At 38.5% G+C, this 11,208-nt stretch overlaps 1 non-coding gene across 1 annotated transcript; it reads left to right on the forward strand.

Moving 5' to 3' along the window:
• Positions 1-9,989: 9,989 nt before the first annotated feature.
• On the forward strand, positions 9,990-10,180 carry LOC126076607 (U2 spliceosomal RNA). Its single transcript, XR_007517535.1, has one exon. It is a non-coding gene; the product is annotated as a U2 spliceosomal RNA (small nuclear RNA).
• The last annotated feature ends 1,028 nt before the right edge of the window (positions 10,181-11,208 follow it).

Raw genomic sequence — 11,208 nt, forward strand, 5'->3', positions numbered from 1 at the left:
ACTTTTAAAGAAAACGCCAGATGGATTTCCAAAGTGGTTGTACCATTTGACATTCCCACCAGCAGTGTATAAGAGTTCCAATCTCTCCGCAGCCTCTCCAACATTTATTATTTTGTGTTTTTTGGGTTAATGCCAGCCTTTTTGGAATGAGATGGAATCTCATCGTAGTTTTAATTTGCATTACTCTAATGGCTAATGATCGAGAGCATTTTCTCATATATCTGTTAGCTTCCTGAATATCTTCTTTAGTGAAGTGTGTATTCATATCCTTTGCCCACTATTTGATTGGGTTGTTTGTCTTTTTGTGGTTGAGTTTTAACAAAATCATATAGATTTTAGAGATCAGGCACTGGTCAGAGATGTCATAGTTGAAAATTTTTTCCCAGTCTGTAGGTGGTCTTTTTACTCTTTTGGCGAAGTCTTTAGATGAGCATAGGTGTTTGATTTTTAGGAGCTCCCAGTTATCTGGTTTCTCTTCGTCATTTTTGGTAATGTTTTGTGTTCTGTTTATGCCTTGTATTAGGGCTCCTAACGTTGCCCCTATTTTTTCTTCCATGATTTCTATCGTTTTAGTCTTTATGTTTAGGTCTTTGATCCACTTGGAGTTAGTTTTTGTGCCTGGTGTGAGGTATGGGTCCTGTTTCATTTTTTTGCAGATGGATATCCAGTTATGCCAGCACCATTTGTTAAAAAGACTATCTTTTCCCCAATTAAGTGACACTGGGCATTTGTCAAATATCAGCTGCTCATATGTGGATGGATTTATGTCTGCGTTCTCAATTCTGTTCTGTTAGTCTATGTGTCTGTTGTTGTACCAGTACCAGGCTGTTTTGACTACGGTGGCTGTATAATATGTTCTAAAATCAGGTAGAGTAAGGCCTCCCACTTTCTTCTTCTTTTTCAGTAATGCTTTACTTATCCGGGGCTTCTTTCCCTTCCATATGAAGTTGGTGATTTTTTTCTCCATCACATTAAAAAATGTCATTGGAATTTGGATCGGAAGTCTATTGTATGTATAGATGGCTTTTGGTAGAATAGACATTTTTACTATGTTAAGTCTTCAGGTATGTTTTTCCACTTATGTAGGTCCTTTTTAGTTTCTTGCACTAGTACTTTGTAGTTTTCTTTGTAGAGGTGTTTTACATCTTTGTAAGATTTATTCCTAAGTATTTTACCTTCTTGGGGGCTACTGTGAATGGTACTGATTTGGTGATTTCCTCTTCAATGTTCTTTTTGTTGATGTAGAGGAATCCAAGTGATTTTTGTATGTTTATCTTGTAACCTGAGACTCTGCCAAACTCTTCTATTAGTTTCAGTAGTTTTCTGGGGGATTTCTTAGGGTTATCTGTGTATAAGATCATGTCATCTGCAAATAGAGATAATTTTACTTCATCCTTGCCAATCCGGATGCCCTTTATTTCTTTGTCTAGCCTAATTGCTCTGGCTAGGACCTCTAGCACAATGTTGAATAAGAGCGGTGATAAAGGGCATCCTTGTCTGCTTCCGGTTCTCAAGGGAAATGCTTTCAGGCTCTCTCCATTTAGGATGATGTTGGCTGTTGGCTTTGTATAAAAATGCCCTTTGTTATGTTGAGGAATTTTCCTTCAGTTCCTATTTTGCTGAGAGTTTTTATCATGAATGCATGTTGGATTTTGTCAAATGCCTTTTCTGCTCGATTGATAAGATCATGTGGTTTTTGTCTTTTGTTTTATTTATATGGTGGATTACATTAATGGTTTTTCTAGTATTAAACCAGCCTTGCATACCTGGTATAAATCCCACTTGGTCGTGGTGGATTATTTTTTTGATATATTGTTGAATTCTATTGGCTAGAATTTTGTTGAGGATTTTTGCATCTATGTTCATGAGGGGTATAGGTCTGTAATTTTCTTTTTTTGTGATGTCTTTACCTGGTTTTGGTATCAGGGATATGGTGGCTTCATAGAATGAGTTATGTAGTATTCCATCATTTTCCATGCTTTGAAATACCTTTAGTAGTAGTGGTGTTAACTCCTTTCTGAAAGTTTGGTAGAACTCTGCAGTAAAGCCGTCCAGGCCAGGTCTTTTTTTGTTGGGAGTTTTTTGATTACCTTTTCAATCTCTTTTTTTGTTATGGGTCTATTTAGTCCTTCTACTTCTAATTGCATTAGTTTAGGTAGGTAATGTTTTTCTAGGAATTCACCCATTTCTTCTAGGTTTGCAAATTTGTTAGAGTACAATTTTTCATAATAATCTGATATGATTCTTTTAATCTCAGTTGGGTCTGTTGTGATATGACCCATCTCATTTCTTATATGGGTTATTTGTTTCCTTTCCTGTATTTCTTTAGTCAGTCTGGCCAATGGTTTATCAATTTTGTTATTTTTTTCAAAGAACCAGCTTTTGGCTTTGTTAATTTTTTCAATTGTTTTTCTGTTCTGTAATTCATTTAGTTCAGCTCTAATTTTTATTATTTGTTTTCTTCTGTTGCCTTATGGATTCTTTTGTTGCTCACTTTCTATTTGTTCAAGTTGAAGGGACAGTTCTCTGATTTTGGCTCTGTCTTCCTTATGTATGTGTGCATTTAATGATATAAATTGACCTGTGAGCACTGCTTTTGCTGTGTCCCAGAGGTTTTGATAGGAAGTATTTTCATTCTCGTTGCATTCTATGAATTTCTTTATTCCCTCCTTAATGTCTTCTATAACCCAGTCTTTTTTGAGCAGGGTATTGTTCACTTTCCAAGTGTTTGATTTCTTCTCCCTGATTTTTCTTTTATTGATTTCCACTTTTATGGCCTTGTGGTCTGAGAAGATGCTTTGTAATATTTTGATGTTGTGGATTCTGCAAAGTTTTGTTTTATGACCTAATATGTGGTCTCTTCTAGAGAATGTTCCATGTGCGCTAGAAAAAAAAGTATACTTTGCAGCAGTTGGGTGGAGTGTTCTGTATAAGTCAATGAGGTCAAGTTGGTTGATTGTAGCCATTAGGTTTTCTGTGTCTCTATTGAGCTTCTTATTGGAAGTCCTGTCCTTCTCTGAAAATGGTGTGTTGAAGTCTCCTACTATAATTGTGGAGGTGTCTATCTCACTTTTCAGTTCTGTTAAAGTTTGTTTTATGTATCTTGCAGCCCTGCCATTGGGTGCATATATATTTAATATGGTTATATCTTCCTGGTCAATTGTCCTTTTAATCATTATGTAGTGTCCTTCTTTATTCTTTGTGGTGGATTTAACTTTAAAGTCTATTTTGTCAGAAATTAATATTGCTACTCCTGCTCTTTTTTGCTTGATATATTTTTTTCCATCCTTTGAGTTTTAGTTTGTTTGTGTCTCTAAGTCTGAGGTGTGTCTCTTGTAGGCAGCATATAGACAGATCATGTCTCTTTATCCAGTCTGAGATTCTCTGTCTCTTTATTGGTGCATTTAGTCCATTTACATTCAGCGTAATTATAGATAAGTATGTGTTTAGCGCTGTCATTTTGATGACTTTTTGTGTGTATTGTTGACAACTTCATTTTTCCACTTACTTTTTGTGCTGAGACATTTTTCTTTGTAAATTGTGTGTTCCTCATTTTCATACTAGTTGAATTTATGTTTGCTGAGTCGTTATGTTTTTCTGGGTTTTTATTTTGAGTTATGGAATTGTTATACCTCTTTGTGGTTACCTTAATATTTACCCCTATTTTTCTAAGTAAAAACCTAACTTGTATTGTCGTATATCACCTTGTTTTCCTCTCCATATGGCAGTTTTATACCCCCTGTATTTAGTCCCTCTTTCTGATTATTGTGATCTTTCACATATTGACTTCAATGATTCCCTGTTCTGAGCATTTTTTTCTTTTTAAAATTAATCTTAATTTGTTTTTGTGATTTCCCTATTTGAGTTGATATCAGGATGTTCTGTTCTGTGACCTTGTGTTGTGTTCTTATCTGATATTATTGATTTTCTGACCAAACTATTTCCTTTAGTATTTCCTGTAGCTTTGGTTTGGTTTTTGCAAATTCTCTAAGCTTGTGTTTCTCTGTAAATGTTTTAATTTCGCCTTCATATTTGAGAGAGAGTTTTGCTGGATATATGATCCTTGGCTGGCAGTTTTTCTCCTTCAGTGCTCTATATATGTCATCCCATTGCCTTCTTGACTGCATGGTTTCTGCTGAGTAGTCTGAACTTATTGATTCTCCTTTGTAGGAGAGCTTTCTTTTATCCCTGGCTGCTTTTAAAATTTTCTCTTTATCTTTGGTTTTGGCAAGTTTGATGAGAATATGTCTTGGTGATTTTCTTTTTGGATCAATCTTATATGGGGTTCGATGAGCATCTTGGATAGATATACTTTCATCTTTCATGACGTCTGGGAAGTTTTCTGCCAACAGATCTTCAACGATTCTCTCTGTATTTTCTGTTATCCCTCCCTCTTCTGGAACTCCAATCACATGCAAGTTATTCTTCTTGATAGAGTCCCACATGATTCTTAGGGTTTCTTCATTTTTTTTAATTCTTTTATCTGATTTTTTTTTTCAGCTATTTTGGTATCAAGTCCCTTATCCTCCATGTCCCCCACTCTGCATTCCAATTGCTCGATTCTGCTCCTCTGACTTCCTTTTGAGTTGTTAATTCTGTAATTTTACTGTTAGTCTTTTGGATTTCTGAATGCTATCTCTCTATGGATTCTTGCAGCTTATTAATTTTTCCACTATGTTCTTGAATAATCTTTTTGATTTCTTCAACTGCTTTATTAGTGTGTTCCTTGGCTTTTTCTGTAGATTGCCTTATTTCATTTATGAGGTCTTCCCTGATGTCTTGAAGCATTCTGTAAATTAGTTTTTTATATTCTGCATCAGGCAATTCCAGGATTGTATCCTCATTTGGGAAAGATTTTGATTCTTTAATTTGGGGAGTTGTAGAAGCAATCGTGGTCTGCTTCTTTATGTGGTTTCATATCGACTGCTGTCTCTGAGCCATCTATAAGATATTGTAATGATTTACTTTATATTTGCTCACTGAGTCTTTTCTTGTTTTGTTTTCTTTCAATATATGTAGATGGGCTACTAGATTGCACTGTCTTGATTGTTGTAGCCCTTGAATCACTTATGTCCTATTACCAGTTGGTTTGGACTGTTACCAGATATATAAGCCTAAGCTGCCATTCACTATTCTTGAGTAGAATCTGATTTTGGGTCACCAAGTGTGTGGTGCAGACTGTCACCTATCCAACTAGAGGAGTAGTGGTGATAGTTGTGTGCACCAGATTCTAGTAGCAGCAGAGGGTCACACTCCGGGGGGGGCAGGATGCTGACAGGGTTCCCCCAAGTGCCAGTGAGGTGTGCGTCTCTATTCCTAAAGCACTTTGGTTGGTGGGCTCTGCAGCTGTACCTTAGGCACCCAATGCATGTACCTCTACAGATTGGTAGGTGTCACCATCCTCAGACCCCTAAGGCAGGAGGTTAGGTGGTCTGGGGGGAGCTTCAGCCCTCAGTTGCCCATTGTGGGTCAGTGAGGGCTCTGTTTAATAGGTAGAGATATCAGACTGGGGAAACTTGTCTTTCCAGTAATCTGCTAAAACAATTACAGTCAGATCCCTATCAGAATTGCCTTTGCATTATAATAGCCACCTTGTTCCCTGTAGGGATGAAAGCTCAAGACTGTGGATCACATATGCTTGGCTGGAGCTGGTTCTGTATTTTTAGTCCAATTTCGGGAATTCAGGGAAGGGTTTTTAGTCCCTGGGTTTTTTGTAACTGCTTCTCTCAGGCCAGGAGAATGGGTTAGGAAAAGACCAAAACAAACAAACAAACAACCAAAAACTGTAGAGCACTTCACTCTCTGGCTCCAGAAATTCCAATGTTAATGAAGCTGCCTGGGAAGGAGAGGGGAGGGATCAGATAGATAGGAGAGAGTAGGAGAGAATAGCACCCCGGAATATAGACAAAGTTACTTATCTTACTTGGTGATGACTGTTTTATCTGAGATTCCCTTGGGGTGTGCAGCCTGTGTGCGTTGGCTGGGTTGAGATTGTCCCTGAGGGTCAGGCCCGCGTCCTGTGCCTGTGCTGTCTCAGAAGCCGTGGTCAGTTCCTCCGCTCCCAGTCCAATGCCCAGTGCCAAGGTTCCCCAGCTGGGACGTTGCACTCCAGGCTCCAAAATCAGTCACTGCTTCCCAGTAACTTCTCCTCCTGTCAGCCGCGTTGCTGCGCTTCCTGCGTGCACTGGCTGGGCTTCCCCCAAGGTCACTTCTAGGGGCTAGGGCTGTGTCCCGTGTTTGCACCGTCTCAGGATGCCATGGTCAGCTCTCCTGCACCCAGTCCAAAGCCCGGTGCCAAGGTTTTCTGACTGGGACGCTGACTCCAGACTCCCAAAACATTGGTTGCTTCCCTGTGGTTGCTCGTTCTCAGTCTCTGTCACTCAGATCAACTCTTTAGATCTGTGTTTGATGGTCAGGTTTGTAGATTGTCATGTATGTGATCAATTCAGTTGTTTTTCCGAGTCTTTGTTGCAAGAGGGATCCGAGGTAGCTTCTACTTAGTCAGCCATCTTGGCCCCACCTCCCAGACTGCTAAACTGTATGTATTTTAAGGCTGTAATATTTGTCTTTATTAAAAGTGTTTTTCTGTTTTATTCTTAGGGAAAATGACATAATAACAATAGTCACCATTTATTGAATGCAAATTGAGCTAGCATTTTGCACATATTATTACATCAGTTAAATTTCACCATTTCCCTCATATATTGGTAATATTATCTCTGTGGTAGGCATGGTTATTTTGATTTCTATTAAGATGAAATTTACTTTAAACTATCTTAAACAAAAAAGGGAATTTATTTAAATTGTATGTGCTGGTTCATTCAAGAGCAATTTGGATTCGTGTGTGAGTTAAGCCAAGAAATGGAATACCATCAGACACGAACACAGACACTTTTTCAGTCATGTTCTCTCTTTCTGGAACTGCGTCGACTTTGTCCTTCCAATGTGAAATAGTCATTTCTCCCTCATAGTAGTGTGGGTTAGCTATGGCTTAGTTGGATCCAGCTAGTTTTAGACAGGTGCAGCTGGACTTGGCTGGACTAGGTTCAGATGTATCCGTTTGTCTTTTTATTCCATAACTTTGATACCTAGCGCAGCCATTATCTATGTTTTCTCTTGTGCAGGGATGAGACTCAAGAACTGCAGAAACATATGATCCATTCTAAAGTTCCCGGTCCTAACAGGCCCACCATCATTTCTAAACTCATGCCCTTCCTTGGTGGAACCACATTGACTTTTATTTCTACATCTGGCTCCTGGTTTCTTAGATGTCTGATTTTCTCTGCTTCTCATTGCACATGCCACTCCACCATTCTCCAGTGCCAGCCACAAGCAGAGAATCCATGGCAGCAGCTTTATTTGAATTACAACCTCCCAGGAGTGGAAATCTGGTGGTCCTGGTTTGGGCCGAGTGTTCACTTAAGTCTACAGTCACACAGAAACAAACATGGCTGACAAAGCCCTGGCCATATGTCTGAGGAGACACGCAGCCACCTCTGGTTTTCTGGTCTGATTGAAATGAGCTTGCAGAAGTGGGGTGCACTCAGAGATAGCACATTATCGTGGCTAAGTAGACTCCCCAAAAGATATGAAGTCTGGTCATCATTTTAAAAATAAGGAAACAGACTTTAAGAAGTTAAACAATTCAGTCAAGGCTGCTAATAAGAGAAGCCAGCAGGATTTCAGCTTAGCTCTGTCTGAATCAATGTCCTATTGTTACACTTTGCTACTCAGCTTACTGTAGAATATTAATCAGCAGTTCTGGATCCATCTGAATTCAAGTTTGTATAAATCCTAAATAAATAGGTAGCCCATTATTGTCCTAATCTAAAACTAGTTTAGAGGTTTTAGATACATTTTCAATTAACTCATCCAACACAAATACACATTAAGGAAATAAGATTTAAAAGTCTTAATATTCATGTATTTTCCCATGATATTCAGCAGATTTTCCATAAATTAAATGTAAAAAAAAAAAGTTTGATCCATTGAAAGTCAGAAATGTGAGAGTCACTGAGGAAATAATATGGTTCCTTATGAGACGACACTTTCAGTTCTCAAGGCTGACAGCTGGCTGTGATTTGAGGCACGTAATTCTCCTTTACACCCGAAACCAAGGCACACGCTCTGAAGTAGCCGGTTTCTAAGTTATGATTTTTCTGTTCTGCAAGGAGAAGTGAAGGTGAATGAATGGTGAAATGTTTGCTGTCATCAGGAAACCAAGATTTTATGATTCTGGCAAAACAACAAGTAATAAGACGAATATGGGGTGAAAGGTGCTGTTCAAAAATGGTTACACTTTTAATTTTACCAGAAAGAGAGAAGTGATTCTGCTCTGTGGTGCTTGAACTTGTCTAAAATGAAACAGGCTGTCAAGTTAAATCAGCACGAATTCATATATAGAATGGCTTTTTGATGTGGATTTACTATCCTGTAGGGCCCTCTAGGGACTGAACCGCAATCTCCAAAGCTCATTTCAATCAGACCAGAAAACCAGAGGTGAAATGATAATATTTTAGGCCATGCAGGTCTGCAGCTCAATCTTGCTGTCAAGAGATTTTCTTCAATGTTATTTGACTTCATTCACTAGGTGCAAAACAAATATTTGAGGAATAAAGGAAGGGAGTCAGAGTCATATTTTCTTAAAGGATTATTATTTTTTAGCTGAGAGTGGCTATCTGGGGACATGTGTTTAATAATCACCACAATCTCGTAATAACTTGCACTGTGGCTAAATCAGATTTGCCCTTCTACTGAAATGAAGGATTAGCGGAATTGCAGGTGCTGGAATAGCAATTTGATATAAGCTTCTATTCCTGCAGTTTGAAAGAGGTGAGAGTAGTTGGCACTCTGTGGAACATAAAGGCATCCAGGTGAATTGCATAAGGCTAACAGCCATGCCAAAGTGTATCCGTTCTAATAGATGATTTTTCCTCTTTGTACACAGATTGCTACTAACAAGCTATACTCTACATAGTCAAAAAAATAGGCACTGCTACTTCTTAGATCCAAAACACTGGACTCAGAGAGAATTAAACCAAGCTCTCCAGGTTGCTAAATGGTGACTTGGGATAGTAGGAATTTGTAGCTTCTGACTTTCAAAGGTTTCTGAGGATACTCTAGGCTACTTAGGGATCAATACTCTTTTTTGTTTCATGAGAAAATGAAATTCTCACTTTCTAGGTACAGGAACGTGGGGCCTTTGGTGGTGCAAATGGTTAAGCACCTGGTTATTAACCAAAAAACTGGCAGTTTGAACCCACGCAGAGGTGCCTTAGAAGAAAGTCCTTGTGATCTGCTTCTGAAAGATCATAGCCACGAAAGGCTGAAGGAGCACGGTTCTACTCTGCAACACGTGTGGTTGCCATGAGTCAAAATCAGCTGGATGGTCAGGGGCAGGGGCAATTTTACACCCTTAAAAAGAGGTACAGTAGAGGAGGTTCTTCACTGCACCTGCCGTGCCCAGGATTCTGCGCATGAGACCTCCAGTGTTCATAAATTTCAACTCATGTGATCTTTATTGTAAACAACTTAAAAATTCCAGTCTGGATTTCTTTTATAAAGTGGGTTTTCTGTGCCATAAATGATTTGGTGGGGACTCAAAAATATTTATTGATTCATAATGTCATAATGTGATGTGAGTCACTGGGGAAAATGAAAGAGTAAGTGTCTTTTCAAGTAACACCCAACAAAAAGTTAGTTCTCATTTCCTCCTCTCTCAGGCTGGACTTTAATACTATGATGCTACTGTCATTCTGAAATACATTAATTCAAAGCAAATATTTCTTACTTTTTCTTTCTTTCATATATATATATATACGTATGTACTTTGAATGTATGTAAGTCACCTTTCATGTTCTTAACTGATTCTTTTACTGGCAAAACAATAATAATAGTGCTGCAGGTAGCCATTTGAACACTGTGAGTAATATTGACAAATACAGGTAGTCCCTGACTTATGACGCATTGGAATTAAGGAAAATCGCACTATTGCTTCTTGGCCTTTTGGCTAAGATCAAGTGTAGTATCTGTTCTTATCAGTTGAATATCTGATAAGTCCACTATCTGAGGACAATATATTAAACAGATTTTCAGAGCTGGGAGATGGAATAGGAGCTTGCTCCGTCCACTTCTCTCATCGACTTGGTATTGCACTACCTCCAGGAAGGGTGCATGCCTCCAGGGATAACAAAAAGAAAAAAAAAAATCACACTTATGACTGTCCTTTTTTTCTATAGGGTCGCTATAAGTCAGAATTGACTCGACAGCTATGGGTTTTTTTTTTTTTTTTTTGGTACATCTTATGGTTAGGAATATGTCCTACCTATAATGTTGTAGCACGTAATTTGCTGATGTTATCATTCTCAGACGTTCACTTGCAGATGATTTATTTTTTTATTTACTTTTCAAAACACTGCCATATAACAGGCTATGGCCTGGTCTACAACGGAGTCGATGTTGGTGTTGGGAGTCATAACTGATAGAAAGTTGGGCAATGTTCAACTCTAATAACGTGCAATTGAACTATGTACACGCCTAACAACCTTTACAACTCCAACTTCATTGTTATGACACTGAAGCCGACTTCATAGTAGACCAGGCCTGTAATTTATACCACATGAAGCATCAGTTGTTAGTTTGAAGCCAAGTTGTTCAAGTTGCTCTAACTGCAACACCTGCACTGCTTATACACCCAACAATATGTCTAGCAACAGAAGTCATGCCACTGGAAGTTCTAATCCAAGAAAGAAGGTGAGGAAGGCTCTAGACACGGACTTAAAGGTGAAGATCATTAAGACCTATGATAATGGAAAGAAAGCCAGTGAAACAGCACATGAGGAAGGTCTCTCTCGTTCAAACATTTTGACAATCATTAAGGACAAGAATAGGATTTTGGAGGCTGTTAAAGGAGTGATTGGCATAAAATTGACAGTTTTAACAAAGACAAGGCAAGGGCCAATCCACGAGATGGAGAAGCTGTTGATGATTTTGGATGGAATACCAAACCCAGAAGAAGATTTCCATGAGCCTATCGATGATTCAAACAAAAGCACACAACCTTTTTGAAAACCTGAAGGATCAGCAAGGGCTGTTTTCATCACTTCAAACTTGGCTTATATAACGTGTATGAAAGCAAAAAAAAAAGAAAAGCTACTGCATGGTTTAAAATCAGGAAAGGTATACGTCAGGGTTGTATCCTTTCACCAT

Source organism: Elephas maximus, chromosome 4, assembly GCF_024166365.1.
Source record: "Elephas maximus indicus isolate mEleMax1 chromosome 4, mEleMax1 primary haplotype, whole genome shotgun sequence".
Taxonomy (NCBI): Eukaryota; Metazoa; Chordata; class Mammalia; order Proboscidea; family Elephantidae; genus Elephas; species Elephas maximus.